This window comes from Anthonomus grandis, chromosome 10 (assembly GCF_022605725.1).
Source record: "Anthonomus grandis grandis chromosome 10, icAntGran1.3, whole genome shotgun sequence".
NCBI lineage: Eukaryota > Metazoa > Arthropoda > Insecta > Coleoptera > Curculionidae > Anthonomus > Anthonomus grandis.
In genome coordinates, this window is record NC_065555.1 from 18566293 (window position 1) to 18589490 (window position 23198).

General features: G+C 33.7%; 2 protein-coding genes across 4 annotated transcripts in view; one reads left to right on the forward strand and one right to left on the reverse strand.

Annotated features, from left to right (window-relative positions):
• LOC126741573 (autophagy-related protein 16-1) overlaps positions 1–23198 on the reverse strand; it is a 579654-nt gene that overhangs the window by 313289 nt on the left and 243167 nt on the right. The window lies entirely within an intron of this gene.
• The window catches only part of LOC126741569 (uncharacterized), a 251654-nt gene that overhangs the window by 58116 nt on the left and 170340 nt on the right, over positions 1–23198 (forward strand). The gene's annotated exons all lie outside the window — the stretch shown is intronic.

A 23198-nucleotide genomic window follows, 5' to 3' on the forward strand; every position in this document is an offset into this window, starting at 1 on the left:
AAAAAAAAAATACTAGTAAGTACATTCATCAAATAAGGTTCATGGTATTCAAAAATATATGTTCTATCAATTTTCTTCATGATCTAAACTAGTACAAGCAACAATTTCGGAAATATCGAACATCTTAGGTCGTGAGCTCATTGAAATATTGAAAGTACATTCATCAAATAAACTCCATGTGATTTACAAACATATTTCAAACGAATTTCCTTCATCGCATCTAGAACACTACAAGCAATAATTTTGGAAAGATCAAACTTCTACCTGTAGAACTTCCTCCAACCGAAAACTTAAAAATCTGAAATTTATTTTTTTCTACAAAATCTAGAATACCACTTATTCAGGTAGAGCCACAAACTTCTTGAACAGTATTGCGGATTACGTCAACCATGTACTTAATCCAGTTTTTCTCATTATTTCTGAACCTTTGTGCTCCTATATTTAGCATAACTCATTTTGATTCTTTACTCTCGAACTTCCTAGAATTTCTTCTTTATAAGTGGAATTGAAGAAATGACCACCATTCAACCTAAAATGGGGTTGTGCGCATGTTGAAACTAGTTCGCAATACTTCTGTTTTCTACTATCCTAAACTACGTTTCAAACCTGCCTTTATTAAAATGGCTTTGATATTCTTGATCTTCTTGAAAGCTGTAACCCTACCATAGTCTTTTAATCTACAAATTCCATTTTTCACTTGCTTCTCGTTACTTTTTTCTTTTCAGAAAACGGTTCTCTGTTGATTTTTCCTAATGTTATCCTCAGAAAAGTTGAACCTGAGTAGTGGTACTAATAGAAGAACTAGTGGTCTCTGAACCACATTCATCAATCTTTCAGCTCCTGTGGTGAAGTAGACGATCAAAAACGTGAAACTGAAGATTCTCACAATGTCTCATGGGATTCAATGCAATTCACTGCCGATTTTATTTTTGTATATTATAATAAAGTAAAAAACATGAAATATATCTTGAATTATATGGAAAAAGGAAATTAAGTTTAAGTGCCTATAAAAATCAGAACTTACTTTAATTGCCTAAAAAATAAAAAGGAGAAAGAAAAAGTTTATTTCAACTGATTGGAAAAGAATCGAAGACTTTAATTTCATCTCTCTGGAAAAAACTGAAAATATGACTTAAATTTCTTGGAAAATTAAGTGCATTTCGTAGACAGTTCTATCTTATGTTTTTTTAAATTGATTCTAAAGGAAGTTGGTGGGACGATGCAGTAAACATTTTATCTCATTACTAAACTATTTCAATAATAATCTTATTACAATAGGGAACAGTGTTAAAAGTGTCATGTATTCAGTTTGTGCGGTAAAAGGAAGTTGTCGAGGTGGTCAAAAGATCACTTGAACAATGTCCCATGCGGCGAGAGGTGAGCGCCCACCTACGAAGAATTGTCCCTGTTTGGCATAAGATAATTCGAGACCGCAAAAGGCTTTTTCTTACCATTATTAAAGCCGGCATTTGCTTAAGACAAATATAGTTTATGACTTACTTTTGTTTTACGGAAGTGGTAACATGATACCGACGCGACGGCCAGACAGTTATAATAAGCTTGTTCGCCTATTTCGGAGTATATATTAAAATAGTCATGAAGAAGACTTTTAGGTTAAACTGCTGTAACTCTGGTCCATTGTACTCATTCGGTTTACTTCATCAAACAGCGTGGTCTATTATTAACTTGAACATAGATAAAGACATTTTTAAACCAAATATAAACCTAAATACTTGCTGTTTGCACGAACTCGAACAATTCTTTTTCCTTATTCCGGTCACTGCCGAGGAAGTACTTGATGTTATTTTTAAAGTTTCAAAAAAACCATCAGCTCAAAAAATCCCATGTATTGCTTTCAACTACGTTGCCAGGTATATTCCTTGACAAAATTCCTAGGCATCCCTTGAAAATATAATTAATGCTAATTTTAGTAAGGGTATTTTCCAACAACATTAAAAATTAATAAAGTAATTCCTATATACAAAAGGAAAGGCAGCATTAGCAAATATACCGGCCTATTTCGAATCTCTCGGTATTTTCGAAGATTTTTGAAAGATTTTTTTACAGCAGATTAGTAAAACTCTTTGAACCTAACAAACTCTTTTCACCGTATCAACATGGCTTTCTGCAATAAATCGTAGGATGGATTCTGGTTTGGTGATTTTCGGGGTATTTTATGACTTAAGCAAAGCGTTTGATGCGATTGATGGTCAAATACTAAAACTTATGCAACTTATACAAGCGTATGGTATATATGGCCCATTTTTAAACTGGCTAATGTCTTATATTTCGGACAGAAAGCAGTATCTCCAAATCCCAAATAAATTGAATGATAAGAGTAAGATTTGGAGTTCCCCACGCAGGAATACTATCCCCACTACTTTTCCTTATTTTTTGTAACGATCTATCTAGTCACCTAAGTAGTCAAGACTCTCATATACAGGGTGTTCCTTAAAGACGTGTTAATATTTCAGGCGGTGATTCCTGGACCCATTTTAAGAAAAAAAGTTTCTATGAACAAATGTCCTAAACGTTTGAGAAACAGGGTATTAAAGTTTTCAAAAAAAATCAGTTTTTTAAAAATAACTTAAACAATATTGTAGACATTTTTATGAAATTTGGTACATGTATTCTATGCATCAAGAGGCATTTTTTGATGTACAAAAAAGTATTTTCTCTGCCAGTGGCGTCCCTACAGGGCTTCTATTGAGTATTTTTAATGAAAAAATTACTACGCCACTGCTTTTTCTTAAAATAAAAATTATTTTTAAAATCCTCAATCACTTTTTAGCAAATTTGATCGCTTGGTTTTTTTTCGTCCGACGCATGGTTTTTGTTTAAAAAAATAAAAACAATTTTACTTCTCTTCAAATTTTGAGTCTTCAAAGTTCAAATCTGATGTGGTGTGAAAATTTTTGTTCGTCGATTGAAAGCAAATTAAATCGATTTATTACAAGAGGCATGAAAAGTTAAACAATTTAAATAATTTAAGAAATACCCATGATTTTAACACGTTTAAAAAGTTATGGGAGTTAAAAATAGAGAGACGTTGCTATGGGCAACAAGCTGTGATTTTAAATGTCAAATTTTTCTTTATCGTGAATGCATGAAAAAATGACGTTTTTATACATAACCATCGATGATGGGAATAGCTGTTGTCTTAAGTAAATTGTTGGTGTTAAATAACATTAAATGTTTTTTTTTCTTTTTTGAGCTATTGAATATGATTAAATGATTAATATCAGTTGGCAATTAGTTCAGAAATACCTACCTAATTTTACTTTGAAAACAACCTGGTTTTAAGTGCAAAAAACGAGTTTTATTTAATTTTATGAAACTAAGCTTAAATGAACGGCTCAAATAAATTTTTATCTTAATTGCACTGATTACAAAAATTGTTGAAAATAGCCACCTTCACTAAGTAGGCATGTTTCCGCTCGTCTACGCATAGAATTACGCACACGTTCAAATATTCCCGGCGTATTTCGTATAGTTTCACACAAGGCAACTATTCGATGTCTTAAATCTTCTAGAGTATTTACGGGAGTTTTATAAACTAGAGTTTTAAAGTGCCCTCATAAAAAGACATCTAATCTATTGAGATCAGGGGATCTTGCTGGCCATTGTTGTGGGTCTCCGCGACCGATCCATCGATTTAGATAAATGGTATTTAAATGGTTTCGGACAATTAAAGTAAAATAAACAGGGGCACCATCGTGCATGTACCATATTCGATTTCTTAACAGAAGTGGCACATCTTCAAGAAGCCGAGGCAGTTATTCTTCGAGAAACTGTAAATATGATCGACCACAGAGACGCCCTGGTAGAAAAAATGGACCTATTAGGTAATCACCAATAATTCCTGCCGAAAATTGGTGTTGAAAAAGGGTTTCCGTTATGGCATGGAGGTTTTCTTCTACCCACAAATGATTGTTGTGAAAATTTTGAATAGCGTTCCGAGAAGAATTTGCTTCGTCTGTGAACAAAATCTGTGACTCAAATTGCGGATTTAGTATAATATTCTGGAGATACCACTGAAAGAAGTTCACTCGCTTCGGAAAATCTCCGGGAAGAAATGTCTTAAAAATGGTATGGGTATAACAAAAAATCAACCAGAATACGCCAAACAATTTAATGACACATATGCAGAGTTCTAGCGATCTTCCTCGTACTCGTCTCAGGGTGTTCTTCGATTGCTTGTAGCACTACGTTCTCAATTTCAGAGGTTCTGACAGTTCGAGGTCTACCTTCAGGAGTACCTTTCTTGAAACAACCAGTTTCCCTAAGTCGACGATGAACATTTGAAAAGATACGGCTATCTGGTAGAACACGATTTGGATACCTTTCCTGATAAATACGTCTGGCTTTTGTTGCGATTCCGCGACTTTATTTTCGTTAAATAAAGACGCGTTACGACATTTTTTTACGCCCATTTATTTATTAAACGCATTAAAAACATGAGTGTTTCTTAAATTATTAAAATTTTTTAACTTCTCATACTTCTTGTAATAAATGTGATCCCTTAATTTGCTTGCAATCGACGAACATACATTTTCACACCGCATCAGATTTTTAGGGAAGTAAAATTGTTTTTATTTTTTTAAGCGAAAACCACGTGACGTAGTATTTTTTCCACTAAAAATAATCAATAGTAGACCTGTTGGAACGCCACTGGCAGAAAAAAAAATTTTTTACACATCAGAAAATGCGCCTTGATGCATAAAATACATGTACCAAATTTGATAAAAATATCTATAATATTGTTTAAGTTATTATTAAAAAACTGATTTTTTTTAAAACTTCAACACCCTGTTTCTCAAAAGTTTATACATTTAAGACATATGTTCATAAGAACTTTTTTTCTTAAAATAGGTTCAGGAATCACCTCCTTAAATATTAGCAGGTCTTTATGAGCTCGTATGTCAATTTGCGGACGACACCTCACAATCATAGTGCGAAAACCGACCTACAGCGATAGTTTGGTCTGGACGAAGTTTCTACGAATTTCGCAAACTGGGGCAAAAAAAAAAACGGATTATTATTGAACGCTGAAAAGCCTACTGTTATTCACTTAAAAAATAATCACTCAATTATTACAAACCCCCAAAGTGCTCTCATAAGAACTGACACCCAATCTATAAAAAATTCTTAGGGCTTCAAATCGATAACAGGCTGTCATGGAATACCCACATCGACCACCTAGCCAAAGGTTTGGCAACATCGTGTTTTCTGGCGAGTAACTTACTACATATGGTAAGCATGAGTGTAATTAGTGATTATTTTTATTATGCCCATGTCCAAATTCGAGTCTGATATGGTATCAATAATTGGGAGGGCCTCTTCTGATCTGAAGCGATTATTGGTTCTTCAAAAACGAATGATCAGAAAACTAGACGGTGCCGGTTTTCTGGATCGTGCAGTACCATTTTTTTGTAAAGCATCGTATTATGACAGTATGCTCGATTTATTACTATAAACTCTTAATATTTGCGAAAACTTGCAGTCATTACTTCGCAAGGAACTCGGATTATAACAGAGGAATGCAAACAAGACATCAGCATAACTTTAGCATTTTGCAACATAAATCGGTCCTACTCAAAAAGAGCGAGCAATTTTTGCGGCGCACAAGGCATTTAATGAATTACCAAAGAGCATAAGAGAAATTGACAGTATGATTAAATTTAAATTAAAAATAAAGCAACTCGTTCTAGATAATCCCTTATACTGTCATAATGATTTTTTTGTCTAAACTTACCAAGCTAAAGTATCCTACGCTTTCTAGAGTATTTATGTGGACTTATTAGTTTGTTTAGTACTTATTAAGTTTATATTGTAATAGTGTTTTTTTATTTGTAAGTTCATTTTACTAGTTCTGTTTAGTTTATAAGGATTTTCAATAATTGTACAGGGTGTTTCAGAACTATGGGATCAAACTCCTGGGGGTTGTTCAGTGCAACAGAAGAATCCATTTGAGTATAGGAACCCATGTCCCGAAATGCGTCACTACGGCCCTAAGACGCGTTAAAATTTATAAAAAACATAAATTACCTAAATAGGATCTGCTGCATTTATTTTTACCTTTTGTACATGATACCATAACAACAATTGTTTAAAATCAACGGCTCGCTGAGACAGGCATGTTTAGAACCAAGATGCATGATACTGGTGTTGCTTGAACCATAAGAACGGTCGAATTTGAAGAAGAGGTGCTTCAGCGAGTTGCCGATGAACCATCAAATAGCACACGTGACGTCGCTAAGAATATGAATACGAGTAACGCTTCTGTCTGGCGGGTACTACACGAACAACAACATCCTTACCACTTCCAGAAAGTTCAAGGTATGACTGCAGCCGATTATCATCCTAGAATTCAATTTTGTCGATGGCTTTTGGATCACATCATTGCACAACCAAATTTTTTACGATATGTTTTATGGGCCGATGAAGCCTCTTTTACAAGAGACGGTATTTTTAATAGTAGGAATAGCCATGTTTAAGACGAAGAAAATTCTTATGCAATTTTTCCAAGAAAACATCAGAATCGTTGGTCTGTCAACGTATGGGCAGGCATTGTTGATGATTATTTAATTGGGCCATACAATCTACCGGAACGGTTAACAGGACCTATTTATCTGCGTTTCTTGGAGTAAGTTCTCCCAGAACTCCTTGAAAATGTTCCACTAAACGTTAGACAGCAAATGTGGTTTCAGCATGATGGAGCGCCGGCTCACTTTGCTGTACAAGTACGCGAGTATTTGGCTCAGTGGTTTGGGCACCATTGGATTGCCAGAGGTGGAGCAGTTTCTTGGCCTCCTAGGTCACCCGATTTAACGTCGCTCGATTTTTTCTTGTGGGGTCTACGAAACTCCGGTAGAATCAGAGCTAGACTTAATTAGACGAATAACAGCAGCATTTGAAATCATTTAAAACGAGGATCAAATTTTTAGTGTAGTCCGCCGAAATCATGTGCGGCGTTTAAATCGGTGTATTGAGGTTGCAGGAAGACATTTTGAACAAATTGTTGTGATGGTATCATATACAAAAGGTAAAAATAAATGCATCAGATCCTATTTAGATAATTAATATTTTTTCTAAATTTAAACGAGTCTTAGGGCCGTAGTAGCGAGGTAAAACATTTTCGGACATGGGTTCCTATACTCAAATGGATTCTACTGTTGCACTGAACAACCCCTAGAAGTTTGATCCCATAGTACTGAAACACCCTGTATATTTACATTAAGTTTGAGATTGACGCATACTATATTCTTTTGAACTGTTGTAATGAAGAATTAAATAAAATAACAAAAAAAATAAAGATGGTAGTAGAGAAACGTGGCTTTATTTTAAACAATAATCAAAGAACACTTTTGGCTCCTAAGGCAACGGCCCATTCCATTTATTGTTATTTATCCGATTGCAAGAATAATTTATCTTAGAAATCTAAGCACGAATAATGCAAAACGTCGTTGCAGCATCTCTTCGTGAAATCGCGACCGCATCAAGGGCGTAAAATTACAAGAGCAAAGGTCACGAGACGTTCTCTTATAACAACAAAAGTTGCCATTTTTTTAATATAAAACTATATAGCTCGAATCAGTTCAAGAGTTACAAATCGATCTTCATCCGCGTCCTAATGGTCTTTTACTTTGAATGTGGGTCATTAGAAAGGGCAAAGGATCTAATTGATTCGCAATAAAAAAATAATTATTGTTAGTATTAATAATCATAACTCATTTATGGCGGTTGGCCTTTTGGCACCCATAAAGAATCAATAATCGGGTATGGGTACTTGAGAATTCTTGCGGATGGGTTGGGTTGGCTTTAATGGACTATCTAGATAGTGTATATACATATATATATATAAATAATTATGATATGTATTGATGTGCATCTTAAAGCGAAATAAAATTTCTCCTCCTAGATTGTTAAATATTGATCATGGTTGCCAAATGACTAAGCGTTGTATTATAAATTTTAAATCTTTTAACATGTAGGGTGCCAAATCAGTGACTATACATTTTTTTAAATTTTTTTTATATTTTTAGTTTCTTAACATATAGATGCATCTTTAGGCCGAAATAAATTAAACACTTTTTTTTTTAAATTTAGGTTAAGCAATGAATAAGATTCTTAATAAAATTTGTGATTGTGTGATTGCGTGAAATTGAGTACAGACTCAATTTCACGTGGTACCGCTTTTAATTAAAAGCCCTCTCCAAAGGAAAATATGGAAAAAACTATTAAATTCCTTAAAAAAAATAACGTGGGATATCTGGAAGACAGAAAAAACCCTGGAAAAGCTAATTAAAAATCACATCAAAAGTCTCGAAATTTGAAAGTAAAAATCACTTAAAGTTTCTGGAAGTTATAGAAAATATATTTATATAAAATATGTATATAGAAAATATTGTTATAGAAAAAGTTATAAAAAGTTAAATGTTTGAAATAAAACGGCAAATTTCTTAAAATTGTTCTAAATTCCATAATTCAATAAAAAAGTTTTCTTATGCCTAACTGTAGGATTTAAAAATCAATTCAAAAGTCTGAAAATATAAAAGGAAAAATCAATTGAAGTCTCTGAATGTCATACAAATTATCGTCGAATGTTTGTAGAATAAAATGGATAATTTCTTAGAATGTTTGGAATATCATCAAAAATATGTTTTATGCTTAACTGTAGGACTTAAAAATCACTTCAGAATCCTGAAACAAAATGTCAAATTCTCAAATAAAATGTCTGAAATAAAATGTCAAAAGAGAAGTAAATACGAAGGAATTTAACTTGACCTCGGAAAAAGAAGAAATTAAAAAAAAAAATCAAGAGTATCATTATCAGAACTAAGGACAATTAGCAGTAACAAATAAGGAAAAAAGGAAAACTTTTGTATTTCTTTGTGGAATAATAAATAACAAACTATTATTCAATGAAATGAAATGTAATACATTTTTTGATTGCCTAAGATAAAGATTGTAGGAATTCAAATATATTTCAAACACTAAAAATATTTTAATTTAATAGTATATTGCCAGAATTAATAGACCCGCAATACCCAAAAGAACTGCCAATAAGAAATCCTTCAGGAGACTTATAAAATAGTGTTTGTTAAATAAGAGTATAAATAAAAAGACATAACTATTTTAATACGTTAAAAAAATAACTGGAAAAGGCCAGGCCTTTTCCAGAATACACAAAATTAAAATTAATTTCTAATTCCTGGAAGACTCAAATAAAATAATTTCCGAAACAAGGAGCTACAAAAAAAAAATTTAAAATCTCTGCAAGGTCAACTCCCTGGAAGACATAAAACTTGAATGACCTTAACACCATGGAAGCATAAAAAAATTACTCTAAAAAAAGCCTAGAGAAACTTAAAAGCTGGAATAAAACGTCTGGAAGATAAAAATAATTCCAAAAACCTGGAATAAAATGTATTAAGATAAGTCCTTTTAAATCCCTGGAAGACGTTAAAAAATATATACTATTGATATGCCTGAAAAATTGCTCTAAATGCCTGGAAAGCATAGAAATTGGCATAAATATAATATCTAGAAATGAAAAAAAATACTATGTCTGAAAAATATTTTCACAAACATATTTATTTATTTATTTATTTACGGGATGTCCCCATTCTAACAAAATTACAAAATAAATTATATCCTAACCCTAAATGTATATAAATATGTAGCAGCCCAAGATATACAAATAAGATAAAACTTCCAAAAAAAATATAAAGCAACTAAAAACATACCAATAAAATAATCAAAATAAGAAAAGTAAAAGCAATCAAATTTATTTGATACTTAACACACGTACTCAACGAGTAAACTCACTCAGACACCTTTTAAGTTTTGAAGGCTTTTTAAGTCAAAAGCCTGATTAAATCTATTTCCCAACACGTGGAGTCGATTAATTGTAGAAAATTTACCATAGTTTGTATGGTGATATTCAACCAGAAAAAGGGACGTCTCTCTAAGGACTCTGGTATTGCATCTAAAGTTTATACGCGATAACGATTCAGGGCAATCAATGGTCAAAACTTGTGAAGAAATATCATATCACACCTAGTTCGATAGACCTCAAGAGAACATGTTTAGCCTTGACTTAAGTTCCAATAAAGACTCATCTCGTACATTTAATCGCCACGCACAAGTCCTGAGAAATTTATTTTGGACCTTATCAAGACTGTAAATATGGTTAACATAATAAGGGGACCAGACTATGGAAGAATAAGACATGACACTACGAATAAGTGTAAGATATAAAACTCTGAAGGCAGCTACTGAAAAGTCTTGAGTATTTCTAGTTATAAAACCAAGAGTACGAAGGGCTTTCCTAGAGAAACTATCTATATGGGGTATGAAAGTCAGGGAACTGTCAAACAACACCCCCAAATCTTTAATTAGCGATACTCTTAAAAGTATATTATCTTTTATATGGTAGTCAAATGAGACAACTTTTCTAGATTTAGTAAAAGAAATGATAAAACACTTATCCTTATTAAGATGTAAGCCATTAGAGACAGACCAATTATATAGAGAATCTATGTCTGATTGTATCATCAGGCAATCAGACAAGTTTAAAATATGTAAAAATAGATTCAGGTCGTCTGCAAATAATAGGAATTTGCACAATTTGATAATACTAAAAATATCGTTAATAAATAAATTAAAGAGTAGAGGCCCCAAATGTGACCCCTGAGGCACCCCTGAAGTAACCAAAATAGGAAATGAAAGTGAACCCCTTACATTAACAAATTGTATCCTTTTATGTAGGTAACTATTTAGCCAAGAAAGAGACCACTTAGGGAAACCATAGCATCTTAATTTAAAAATGAGCAATGACTGTATGTGTGCCTTTGAGAAATCAGTATAGATGGAGTCGACCTGATGACCCTCCTCGAAAGCCCTGACAATGAAGTCATGATATAATACAAGGTTTGTAGAAGTAGATTTACCCTGCCTAAATTCATGTTGCTCGTTGATCAAGAGAACTCTACAATGCCAAGTAAGATATTTGTTCAGGATAAGCTCAAAAAGCTTAGGGATAGCAGATAACATAACAATGGGCCTGTAATTTTTTATATCATCCCTGTCACCATTTTTGAATACAGGAGTTATAAAGCTGTAACGCCATTTCTCAGGGAAAGCTTGTAATTTTAAAGGCAAATTAAATAATGTACACAAAGGTCTAGACAAACTATAAACACATCTTTTTAGGAATTATCAGGACCATAACTCAGTTTGTCCTTAAGACCAAATATAGATTCAAAAACCTCAGACAGGGTGAACTGGATAAAAGGCATGTCGAAAGAATTTGAAGAATTCGAAGAATTTGCTACTGGAAAATTAAAGTTACTGAGATCAACCTCATCAGAGTAATAAACACTAAAAAAATAGGTAGAAAATAAGTTTGCAATATCCTCCCCCGAATCTGCTGAAATATCATTTAAATGCATAGCATTTGGGATACCATGACTTTTATTAAGGGAGTTAATATGATTCCAAAATTGTGTGGTGTCAGATTGAATTGACTCATTTAAGGTAGCAATGTAAGATCTATAGCATTGCTCAGTATGAACTTTACATTGATTACGTAGGTTAGCAAAGAGGATATAATCTTTAGCTAAGTTAGTACTTTTGAATTTAGCATGAGCAGTCTTTTTTGAGAGAATAAGATTCCTTAATTCTGGGGAAAACCAACGAGGAAACCTGGAAGGTTTATATATTTTTTTTGGTACATAGAGTGAGATTGCACATAAAACTACTTCATAAAAGTTATTCACTGAATTATCGATGTCTGAATCATCAAAAATACTAATCCAGTCCACTAAAGAAAAATAATCATTCAAACTTACAAAATCAGCATTTTTAAAATCAAAATGAGTTGTACTATAATCCAACCTTTCAATCCTATCACTAACCCTAATATCGCAAAGTGTTGCTAAGTGGTGAAAGTTGTTTGGAAGAAGATTGTCTAAAGCTTGTTGAACAGTTATTTTATGGCACTTGTCAATACTGTTAAAAATCAGATCCAGAAATACACCATGATTGTATGGAATAATGTTAGATTTTCGCATATTTAAATAAGAAAATGATTCACAAACTACCCTGGCTGGATAGGTCAGTGTGCACTCAACTAACAGTCCCTCTTCAATTGAGTAATTCCAAGTGGCTAATGGTAAATTGTAATCTCCAAATAGAAATACAGGTATATTGGGAAAATTGTCCTTAATACTTTCAACTGCTGAGCAATGGGCACGGTAGACTTCTGCTAAAGAATTAGGAGGAATGTAAACACAACCAAAAATATTAGATAGCTCACCATAATCCACTTGAACAAAAATGTGCTCCACATTTAAGATATCAGTCTTGAGTTGTTTGTTTGGCTTTAAATTTATTGTGTACTAACATTAATACTCCACCACCACGTTGTTTAGTACTAGTTAAGCAATTGCGATCTAGCCTAAAAATCTGATATTCAGAATTAGCTAATTCATTGTCTGAGTAATGTTGATTTAGCCAAGTCTCAATCAAAATAATGACATCATAATCACATTGCAATATTGCACCATGAAGTTGATCAAGTTTAGTACCAATGCCACCCAGATTCTGAAAATAAATAGATATAGAGGTTAATGTGTTCGGTTTTTTGGTAATTGATGGAGAACCATTTATGAATTTAATAATTAAATTAGTCTCTCCTTCTTGTTCTCTGTCACGTAGCTCAGATCGAACAGCTTTGAACTGTTCTTGCTGAAGCTTTGTTTTATCATAGCCTATTCTTATGTTACCACCAAGTCTATTTCGCCTTTTCATAGCATTCTTTACCAAATTTGAGTGTTTAGTTACCACTTTAATTGGCCTGTTCCTTCCTTCGGAAGCCTGTCCTACTCGTAAAGCCTTTAAAACATCATCCTGTGCGATGCGAACATTATTTAAGATGGGGGCGAGTACAACATTGTCATTATCAATTCTTTCTTGCATACTGCTACTTCCAGACTCAGGAACACCGTAAACCATTAGATTGTTCGCCCGCTCTGCACGATCTTCAATTTCATGTAACACTGATTCCATGTTAGCAGGACACCCAAGTTCCCTTGAGAAGTCTGCTGTTTTTTTAATGTTTCCACTTCATCCTTTAGGAATTTAATCTGCTCCTTCAGTTGAATAAATTTGTTTGTCAGCAGAGGAATTTTTTTGAAGGAGAGCACACAAGCATCATAAAAGAACAGAATAATGCGTTTCTGCACAACTATGGCTCTCTGCTCACTTGCACAAAGACCGGAACATTTTTCATCCAAATGAAAAAAAATACACGGCAGCTATCACATCTAGGGGCTTTCTCTATGTGATCATCATTGATTGGCTTTAAACACTTGTTGCAGGGCTTCATTATTCACAATATAACCTTACAAACTTTACTTAGAAAAACTCCAATAAAAATAAAATAATTGTGTAGAATCAATATGCTACACACACAGTAGCGACTTAGCTCTTTAACTTTAAGCAAAATAAGTTTTAGTTTTTGCTATAATATTAAAAAAAACTCAAAATTAAATCAGAGCAAAAATAAACACATGTGTACAATTTGAGATTAGAAGATTCTTCTTATATAAAGAAACATATGTTTTGTCCCTAAAAATAATTCCCAAAACATGAAATTTAAAAAAAAAATTAAAGTCTGTGTAACGTCAAGTGCGTGGGAGACACAAAACTTGATTGACTTTAAAACCTTGAAAACATAAATAAAATGAATTTAAAAAATAAATGCTTGGGAGTCATACGAAATATCAAAAGAAATACTGTGAAAAAAATGCCTAAAAAAGGCTTAAAACCTGAAATAAAATGACTGAAAGGTTAAAATAATTACAGACATGAAAAATGACTTCGTATGTCTGGAAACATAAAAAAATATTTTTGACATCTGAGACTGAGAGACAGTGGAAAGCACGCTATCCAGAAAAATTTCACCCATTATTGTTGCTTAGGATTTAACGCAGACGTAGACGTAAACGATCGCTCAGTAGTCTTTAGTTAAAGCTAACAGACTATCCAGAGATCTTTTTTCTTTTAATAAAGACCTTTACCGAGTGATGAAGAGTTGATTGCCTCTGCTAAGTACCTGCGATTGCCATGACTTACCAATATGTGACTCGTCGACAACTCTTGAACTGAACACTTTGACTTTTTACTTGGACTCTGAAAATGTGTAATTTTTTAGACAATAAAATATTAAAGGAGCCTTGACAACTTCTTTGAGGATTTAATCAATAATTGTTCAACGAAAGTGTCAACTTACAACCAGTTACTCCAGTAGCCTTCGATTATTCGAAGGAAAAAAACTGATTCTTCTAGTGCCAAAAGTTTTCTGATGAGTATTTATTAATGATTATAATCTATCTTAATTTCAACGAAAGCCTTGCCAGGCTACTTCATTACCCTACCATCAAGATGTCTTCCAACAAAGATCAAACTGGATCGAAATCAGTCTCGCATCAACTCGGCAGCACTTTGTGTCTTGTATAGAATAAATAGTTTTTTATTCTATACAACTCACAAATGATCGCTCAGTTGTCTTTAAAAGAATAACAGACTGAACCTAAAGTTTTTCTCTTTTAGCAAAGAGCTTTCCACAGTCATATAGGATTGATTGCCTCTGCTAAGTGCCTGTAATAGTCATGGCTCACCAAAGTGTGACTCGTTGGTAACAACTGAACTGATAATTTTGACTTTTCACTTGAAGTTTGTTTCTTGATAAACTGTTTTTATTTGAACTACGAAGATAACCCACTAGTTTTTTTTTCAAAAACCCCTAGTTTGTTTCATGATTGATCCAAAAATAATCATGAAATAATCACGAAACAAACTAGGAGTTTCTAAAAAAAAAAACACTGCTTCGATTTTGCTCAGTGCCTGTAATCACCATCACCTACTCATTGACTTATTGAAACTCGTCTATCAATGACCATCATCCATCGAGGAAAATTTTAAAGAAAACCACTTCCCGGCTTCTGACTTACCAAAATGTGATTCGTTAATAACTCTTGAACTGACAATTTTAACTCTTTACTTGGAATCTGGAAATCACTCATTTTTTGGACAATATAGTTAAAAGAGTCCTAAAAATTTAAATTATTAATTCTCCAAAGAAAATGGTAACTTTCAAGTAATTACTCTGTTGCTTCAGGAAGTTGATGAATAAGCAGAAGTATAGTTAGCAGATCTCTAGTTATATCTGTAGAAACCCCTAGTTTGTTCCTTCATACACTTTGAATTATATTCAATCTATGATAACTTACTAGTAATTTTTTTAAAAATCACTAGTTTTTTTCATGTTAAACTGTTTTTAACTACAAAGATAATCCACTAGTTTTTTTTTTCAGAAACCCCTAGTTTCTTTTGTAATAAACATTTTTATTTCTAGTACTTTGTCATATTTTTCCACAGTTTATATGAGAAGTTAATCAAGTGCTGAGTGCCTGTCATGACCATCAACTATAAAGATGAGACTGGTTGACCCCTTTGACTCTTCACTGCTTTATTGTGAATCTGAAAATGACATATTTTTTAACTGTTGCAAATTTCACTAATGCCTTAAGGATTCATCTTCAAAGTCGCTTATTTCAACTGATTCAAGTGCTTCTGCAATAGAAAAAATCGAAATCCGCTATTCCTCTTATGCACCGTTAATATAAAAAAAGAAAACTATCAACAAAAAAAATGAATAAACGAATTCTAGGCAGATATAAATGATGCATACTGCAAGCAGCGCGGAGCAAAACCTTTGAAAACCGACAATTTAAGCGATTTTATATAAAATTTATGGCCACAGCTTTACTGAAAATCGTCGAACAGGCGTTAGAGATACGATCTAGACAGCCATTTTTTTATTTTATATTTCTCTATTTTCGCTCTTAGGTAACGGGTTCCCGTTGTAAGTTGTACCTTGAAAACGTCATAGTATTAATGCATGTTCACTGGCACGAAAATGAAAGATGATCATCTTAAAGTCACAAGTCGGGACAAAAATTTTATTAATATGAGAATTTTTTAACCCAGTTTGAGCATGTAGGTTCCGTGATAAAATTATTAAATCATGTTTGGAATTCATGCTATAATTTATATGCGGGAAGTTGAAGGAGTTTCTTTACTGGTTCTCATGATGGATCTTCCGAAGGGGTTGAAGAAGTTCATAATGAATGAATAGAAGAAGAAGAAGAAATAGCAGTACGAGACAGTGAGCTTAATTATGTTAATAATTTGAAATTGGACAAACATTTATATTTTTTAATGTTTCTTTGGATCATTCAATGGATTCGTATGGACAGAATCAAAAATTTGTCTGTGCATCCTCAATTGGGACCTCTTGGAGGTCAGACTTAAATTATCAGTGGATTTTTATGATGTCTTATAATAAATGGGTCTACGACGGTGGGTGTAATTACTTTAGTTCTTGTAACGACGTCGTGCCAAAGCAAAAACTGCGATGAAAAAGAAAAGTGAACACTGTTCATTTCCAATTGCAGCAGCATTAGCAAAAACCGATAGTTGCCGGTACCGGAATTCGTTTTATACGCTCGGGCAAGTTAATCGATTAAGGCAAATCGCGCTTCTTTAGAAATCTAACACCTCTTAACGGTATTGTTAAATACATAATACATCATTTACACGGTTGTTAGAGATCGTTTGGCAAAAAATCACTCTTCACCAATGTCCATCTTCGTCTTTTAGATAAATTAAAGCGTGCCGCGTGACGATCCGCGGAATCCAACGATGATGGTGCAAAAATCAACGTTGTATCCCTCGGTGGTCGAGAAATTGCTTCTTATAACCGACTACTGACTGATTTTTCCATCCGATATGAACGATTGAAATCATGATGAGCCAAGTGTTTATATTCATCAGTTTTTTATGGCATTGAAAAACCAAGTCTTGACGAAGTCCAAACCTGTGACAATTCATTTGATTCCACTGGTATGTAACAGGATAACTGCAATCATCGACTTAAGAATTTTGGTCCTAGCTATTGTAGATCAGAAGTTACGGTCTTACTTTCTCTTGAAACACATACCTTAAAAAAATCTTAATAAAAAAGCCAAATCTAAGCAATAATTTACACTTCTAATAATAAACGATAAGCAGATTGCGTGTAGAGCTTAAGATTTCACTAAAACCCAAATACACATAATGAAGCTGAACTAGATTCCGGAGAGTTTATAGTTCAAATTGATAAATGGCAATGTTTAATATTCAGGCGGCAAGAATGAGACAGTTATGGAACACATCGGGCAATTTGGTCTCGTCTCGAATTTAAATAAAGCAACAACAACTGGCCTAGAATATATTGTCGCATGTTTGACGAAATAAAAGAAACCCAGATAATCGCATCTAACAACTGGCCATTTTCCCGTCTTATATCCGCCGAACACGAATGTAACTGTTTTATTTTGTTGGGTTTAGTAATGACGGTGAGACTTTTTCGGTGTTCTTTACACGCATGTTAATTCGTCTTATCTGTATGGATGATATCAAGCAAATAGTCTCTGGTGAAACAGTCGTTGAATAAATCATTTTTTCTTTCAGTTCTTCTATGGCATTTACACTGAAATTCAGTCAGTCAAGAAGTTTGTTGATAAATCCTATATTTTCCGAAGATTTATATCCTCTCTGTCTTCTATCTCTCTACCTTCATCATTCTCTGATAATTTATTGAAAGGCGTTAACTGCGACAAATGCCAGATTGATTTCTTTATTTCAGAGGTTGAAGGGATACAATGTCAAGGTACTAGGGCATCCTCAGATCAGTAAAACTACTAAACGTAAGGCGTCATCTTTAATTAGTCATAAACTTTACAATACATTTAGTTAAAAAGTTAAAACCATAAACTTTTAAGTTGCAATAAAAGTTAAAAAATTAAATGTTACTGATGTTCACATTACATCACGTTTAAAAACTGTCCGAATATTTTGGAGTTGATTTCTTTAGTTCTTCCAGGAGTAAATCTTTAGCCTTTTCAAGCTAATTCATCAAATTCTTCTTATCCTTAAAAGTCTTCAATGCCTGGTCATCAGAAAAAAAAAGTTAATTTTTTTGGCTCTAGTCTTCAGTCTGACCAATTTATCAGTTTCTTCAATTCTTTCATGACCTCCATAACCAAGCCTCTTCGCCTTCCTCAATCTCTAACTGACTGTAAAAGAGCTAATGGACATGGGTTGAGAGATACATGATGTATTTTACTTCTTGACTTCATCTGTCCAACAGGCACAGATGATATCAATGCTAATCATACTGTGGGTTCTCAATACTTCCACAGTAGCACAATAATTTCAGTCAAAAACTCGGCAAGTTACTAGCATATAAAACAGACCGTAAAAAAGTCTCGAGGTTATGTTAATTGCTAATGAATCCTAAATTAAAAACAAATTGACTTTAATAGGCTTAATTGTAACATGATTGCGTATAGGTATTTCAAAATAATTATGGAAAATTTCTTTATTATCCTAACGGCTTTTCACAGAAACTAATCATATAAAATTATATTTTCACTCGTTAACTTTGACTAAGCATATAAGAGATTTTGATAAATAATTTTCACTCTTGGTGTGCACGGTATGGTTTTATCCCGACTGGATTCATTTATTCTATTATCCTCAGCTTTTCCCAGTTAATTTAGCCACGGGATCCAACAAGACGCATAAGATTCGGGAAACAGTTTTCATTATGCCTGGATTGCTCCGCGATTAATAACATTTAGGGAGTTTACTTCCACATATGCAAGTGAGAAAGTCAGAATTAGCTGAATATGGTCTTGGGTGCTTGGATTCAGATTTATTTAATATTCGGAGTACTTCGAGCTGGATTTATTTGTATAATTTTATCAATCTATGCTGAGATCAATAAATCTTAGAAAGAAGCGAAGCGCTCTGGTACTTGGTTAGGAAACTAAAGCTTTCAGTTCAATCGGTAGGACAGACATCTGTAGTATTACCGACCGCATTTCGGCAGGTAAATTGTTGCATCCATATCTTAATTTATTTTAATGTTTCCAAGATCCAGTCTTCATCCTTCTAACTGCTTACTCTAGAAGTCCAGATTATTTTATCAGTTCTTCCAGGAATTCCAGGACATTTGTAGTAAATCTTCAGCCTTCTTAAGTTAATTCATCAGTTTCTTCATTTCTTTGATGACAATCACGGATCTCCAGCTGACTGTATTGGAGATAATAAACATGGATTAAGGTACGTAATTTCTTTTACTTCTCGACTTGTCCAGTCCAACAGACACAGACAATGTCCTTGCCAATCATATTGTGGGTTCAGCTTTCTTTATTTCCTTAATAGCTTTCTTATCCTGGTATCAAATTTTCTTCGTCTTCAGTCTCTCTCATTGTCCAGTCGAAAAGACATTTTACAAAAATAAAGAGAGTCTCAGCCATCAGTCTTCTGTAGTTAAGTTCTTGAATCGATTTCTCTATTTCCTTGAACGTTTTTAAGACCTGGTGCTCTGTCTTTATCTTTTGAACTAATTAGCATCAGAAGTCAAGGTTATTTATTTAGTTCTTTCAGAAGTTCGAGGACATTCATAGTGAGTCTTTAGCTAATTCATTAAATTCTTGATTTTTCTGAAAGTCTTCACTGCCTGGTCGCTAAAGGGAAGTTCCTTGATTAGACTCTCTATTGTCTTCGCACCTCTATGGTCTGTTATTCCTCGCTTTCTGCATCTATACTTTAGTCTTTCACTTGTCGACTTGTTCAGTCCAACAAACACAGATGATTTTTTTATAATGTCTGGACTGGCAAAGTCTTCTCAGAAAATTTCGGCTTATCACGCCGGTCATTTAATCCACGTATCCCAATAACAACGCACGTATCTGAAAATTCTGATAAAAGGTCACGCCGAATGAATACCAAAACAGATTCCGTCAACATCGGTTTTATTTATTTTCCCATTAAATGCCTGTGCGTCTTTTTACGCACCAAGTGATCGAATGCCTTTGGGCATTAGCGCATCTAATGGGTCATTGTCATTCTTTTTTGGTTTTTGACAAATATACAAGGTGAAGTTGAGTAATTCAGTAAGTGAGTAAGAGATGCTGAGAGATTAGAGGTTAGTTTATTAGTATTTGCCTGGTTTTCTCAGTTACAACTGATGGATATTTTGTCTTCAAGTTGACTTCTTGCGTATTTTCCAATTGCTGGGATTGATGCAATAAGTGTAAAGAAGATACTGAAAAATCATAGTAAAGGTTAATTCGGTTTATCGTAAGGTTAATCCAGTGACTCACAAACCTCTAATTGGTCCTTTTGCTGATGATATACCAGTCTCTGTTGTTCAGAGGGCTTCTAAGGCTTCCACCATCTCTTCGCTCTCTTTAAAAGGTTCCAAAAGCCCAATTACTTTTGATGAGTTTTTTGATTACGACCGCCCCTGGTCAACATACTTTAACAGCAGACAAAAATTATGCATGCAAGTGAGACACCAAGCTTTTAACCAACAAATTCCGGTCGACGGCTATTTTTAAATAACTTAATATAGCTTGACGTCTAAAGACAATACAGTCATAAAAATATGCCAAACATAGACATGTTAAACAACTGTTGTTTAACCATTTGGCTTCTAAAAAAACCATCTAAGAAATTTTCCAATTTTCTTAGAATAGTGCTGCGATATGTTAGATCAGTACTATTGGCAACTCGCAATGATGATCTCACAACATTTTAATCTTAAAAATCTAATAATACATTATTATTTCGTGACCCAAATAAACGCAAGTGCAGCAGAACAATAATTTTAATGTAACTGTAACGAGGTTGAGTCCCCCCGTGTAAAAACCTGCTGACTCCGATTCAGGTTGTTCTTTGTTGCAGGAAGTCAGCCCAAGGCAAAAAAATAAGTTATAAATAACGTATATACGAAAAGAATAAAGCGATTCTTATAAGACAATCGTGGGAGTCGATGAGCATTTTATTGGACGTATAAACGCGAATAGGGGAGACGGGTGGAACATGGTACTACTATGTATGTGGAACGACAGTAAGTAGGTCAATCATGATAGTAAGAGAGTTCAAGACTCCATGATGAATGAAAAAGTGCGATGGAGGAGGAAGAGGATGAGGAAACAGAAGGAGATTCAAAGCATATTAATTAGTTTTTAACAGGGAAAAGAGATCATGAGGATTCGAACCAACTTTAGAAAAAACTAAGGTTACCTACTTAACCAGTAGTCCATGTAATGTAACCCTATAGCACTGGTAATTGCAGCAAAGCCATCAAGTCAACAAGACAACCCTATAGTATTCAGTAGGCCAATTATCAGTGGAAATTTTGAACCTATACGAATTATTTTTCGTGAAAGTAGCTTCGCAGTTTGGAAACAGCTTATTTTAAGATCCACCTATTGACCTGCGAGACTCTGTGATCGGACGTTCCTGTGATTGATCAAGTCAGTGATGATCTGACAGTCAATATTGACGAATTGACTCCTACTGGTATATTTATTGCTGGTGATGTCGACGATAGCGATAATGTTGACAAAAACGAAGGTGTTGATTATTGGAAAAGTACATCAAAGCAGCAAGATTATTGAATATCTGAATGAATAAAAATTAATTATTGATGATTTCAATAGTAGTTTACATTCTTGAGTAGGAATGAGATCCTGAGGTCTGAACCAGGAAAGTCAGATCTTGCTGTCGAAAACAACTGATTAATGAATGGATTATGTCCATTGGGACTACTAACAGAAACCAGAAGATACCAATACCTCATGTAGTATTGGTGGATTTCTCGATCCGTACTTAGAGTTATCAGAGGTCAAAGAACTTTGAAATGCCAAGGAGGCTTTTTGGTTTTACGTCTCTGAGTTATTTGTAAACCAGAAGTTTACATAAGCTACTGGTGAATTTCTAAATTCTCACTATAGTTTATTAGAGACCAAAGAACGTGGAAGTTTTAATGAGTTTTCTCGGTTTCATGTCTCTTAGTTAGCTGTAAAAAGCCTGGGCTTCACTCCTTTAAATGAAATGAAGTATTCCCTGAACCATGAAATTCGGAGCTTGCTGTTAAAAAGTACTGGTTAATAAATGAATTCCTTCCACTGAAAGTACTGACAGGAACCAGAAGTTTCACACCTCTGAGGTAGGTGAAAAGAGCCTGGGGTTGTCTCATCTTTCTCTAAGTCAAACGGTGATTTTCCTTGCAGAGCATTCGAAGTTCTTAAAGGAAATTCCAACTAGAGCTGAGATTCATGAATACACAGAAATTACGATTATACCCTCACTAGTTTCAGAATACTCTCTTAAATATTTATTTGTCTTAAGGTCACTTACACAAATCATCCAATATTCTTTGATTCAACGCCTTTTCATTCCGTTCAATGTGTTATTTCTTTCTGGCGTGATGGTCTCTTCGACTTTCTCAAATATTGTTCTTGTATTCTCTTTTCTATTTCTCCTTTGATAAGATCAAGTGTTGCAATAAACCCCCACAAGCTACCTCTGCTGTATTTCTTCTACTAATATTTAGATGTTCCAAAAAATCTTTAAAAGATAATAAAATAATAATGTAGCCTAGGCAGTATATTTTCAAAACTGTCTAGTTTCGTAAATAAACGAAAGATGCTTTTGTGAGGACTTGTGTACTGGGAGCATTTGGAAATGCTAATGAGTCGTCTTGGTTCCTCTTCTCTGAGCTTATCTTAACCTTCTCTGAATAACAACAAAGTATTTTTTTGAGAAAATTTATAACTGAAGGAATGAAGGAAATATATGAGGTTCTGACATTTATTTCAGGAAATTTAATGCTCTTTGATGAAAACTAATGATTGATTGTTTAATTCCATCAACTGAAGAGATACACTAAGCCAATTCTTTTACTTTTGAAGGACAAATGCATCTTTGGCTCTCTCAGATAACCCAAATTGAGCAATACCAAGTAAGAACTTAGGATCTGCGGAGAGCAATTAGGATACTGATCTCGTAATTAAATCTCTGCAGTTAGACCTTACATTCATCCCTTTTTTACTTTAGTACTAATTTAGAGGTTAAAGATAATATTATATAGACAAATATGGACGATCCAGAATAAAGCTTCTCTAGATAGTTACGGTCAAAATTTTGGGTGTTTGTTGGCTACTAGAAGGCAATAGAGAGAGAAATGATGAATTTCCAAGTGACTTATCTCGAGACCCATTAGGTTT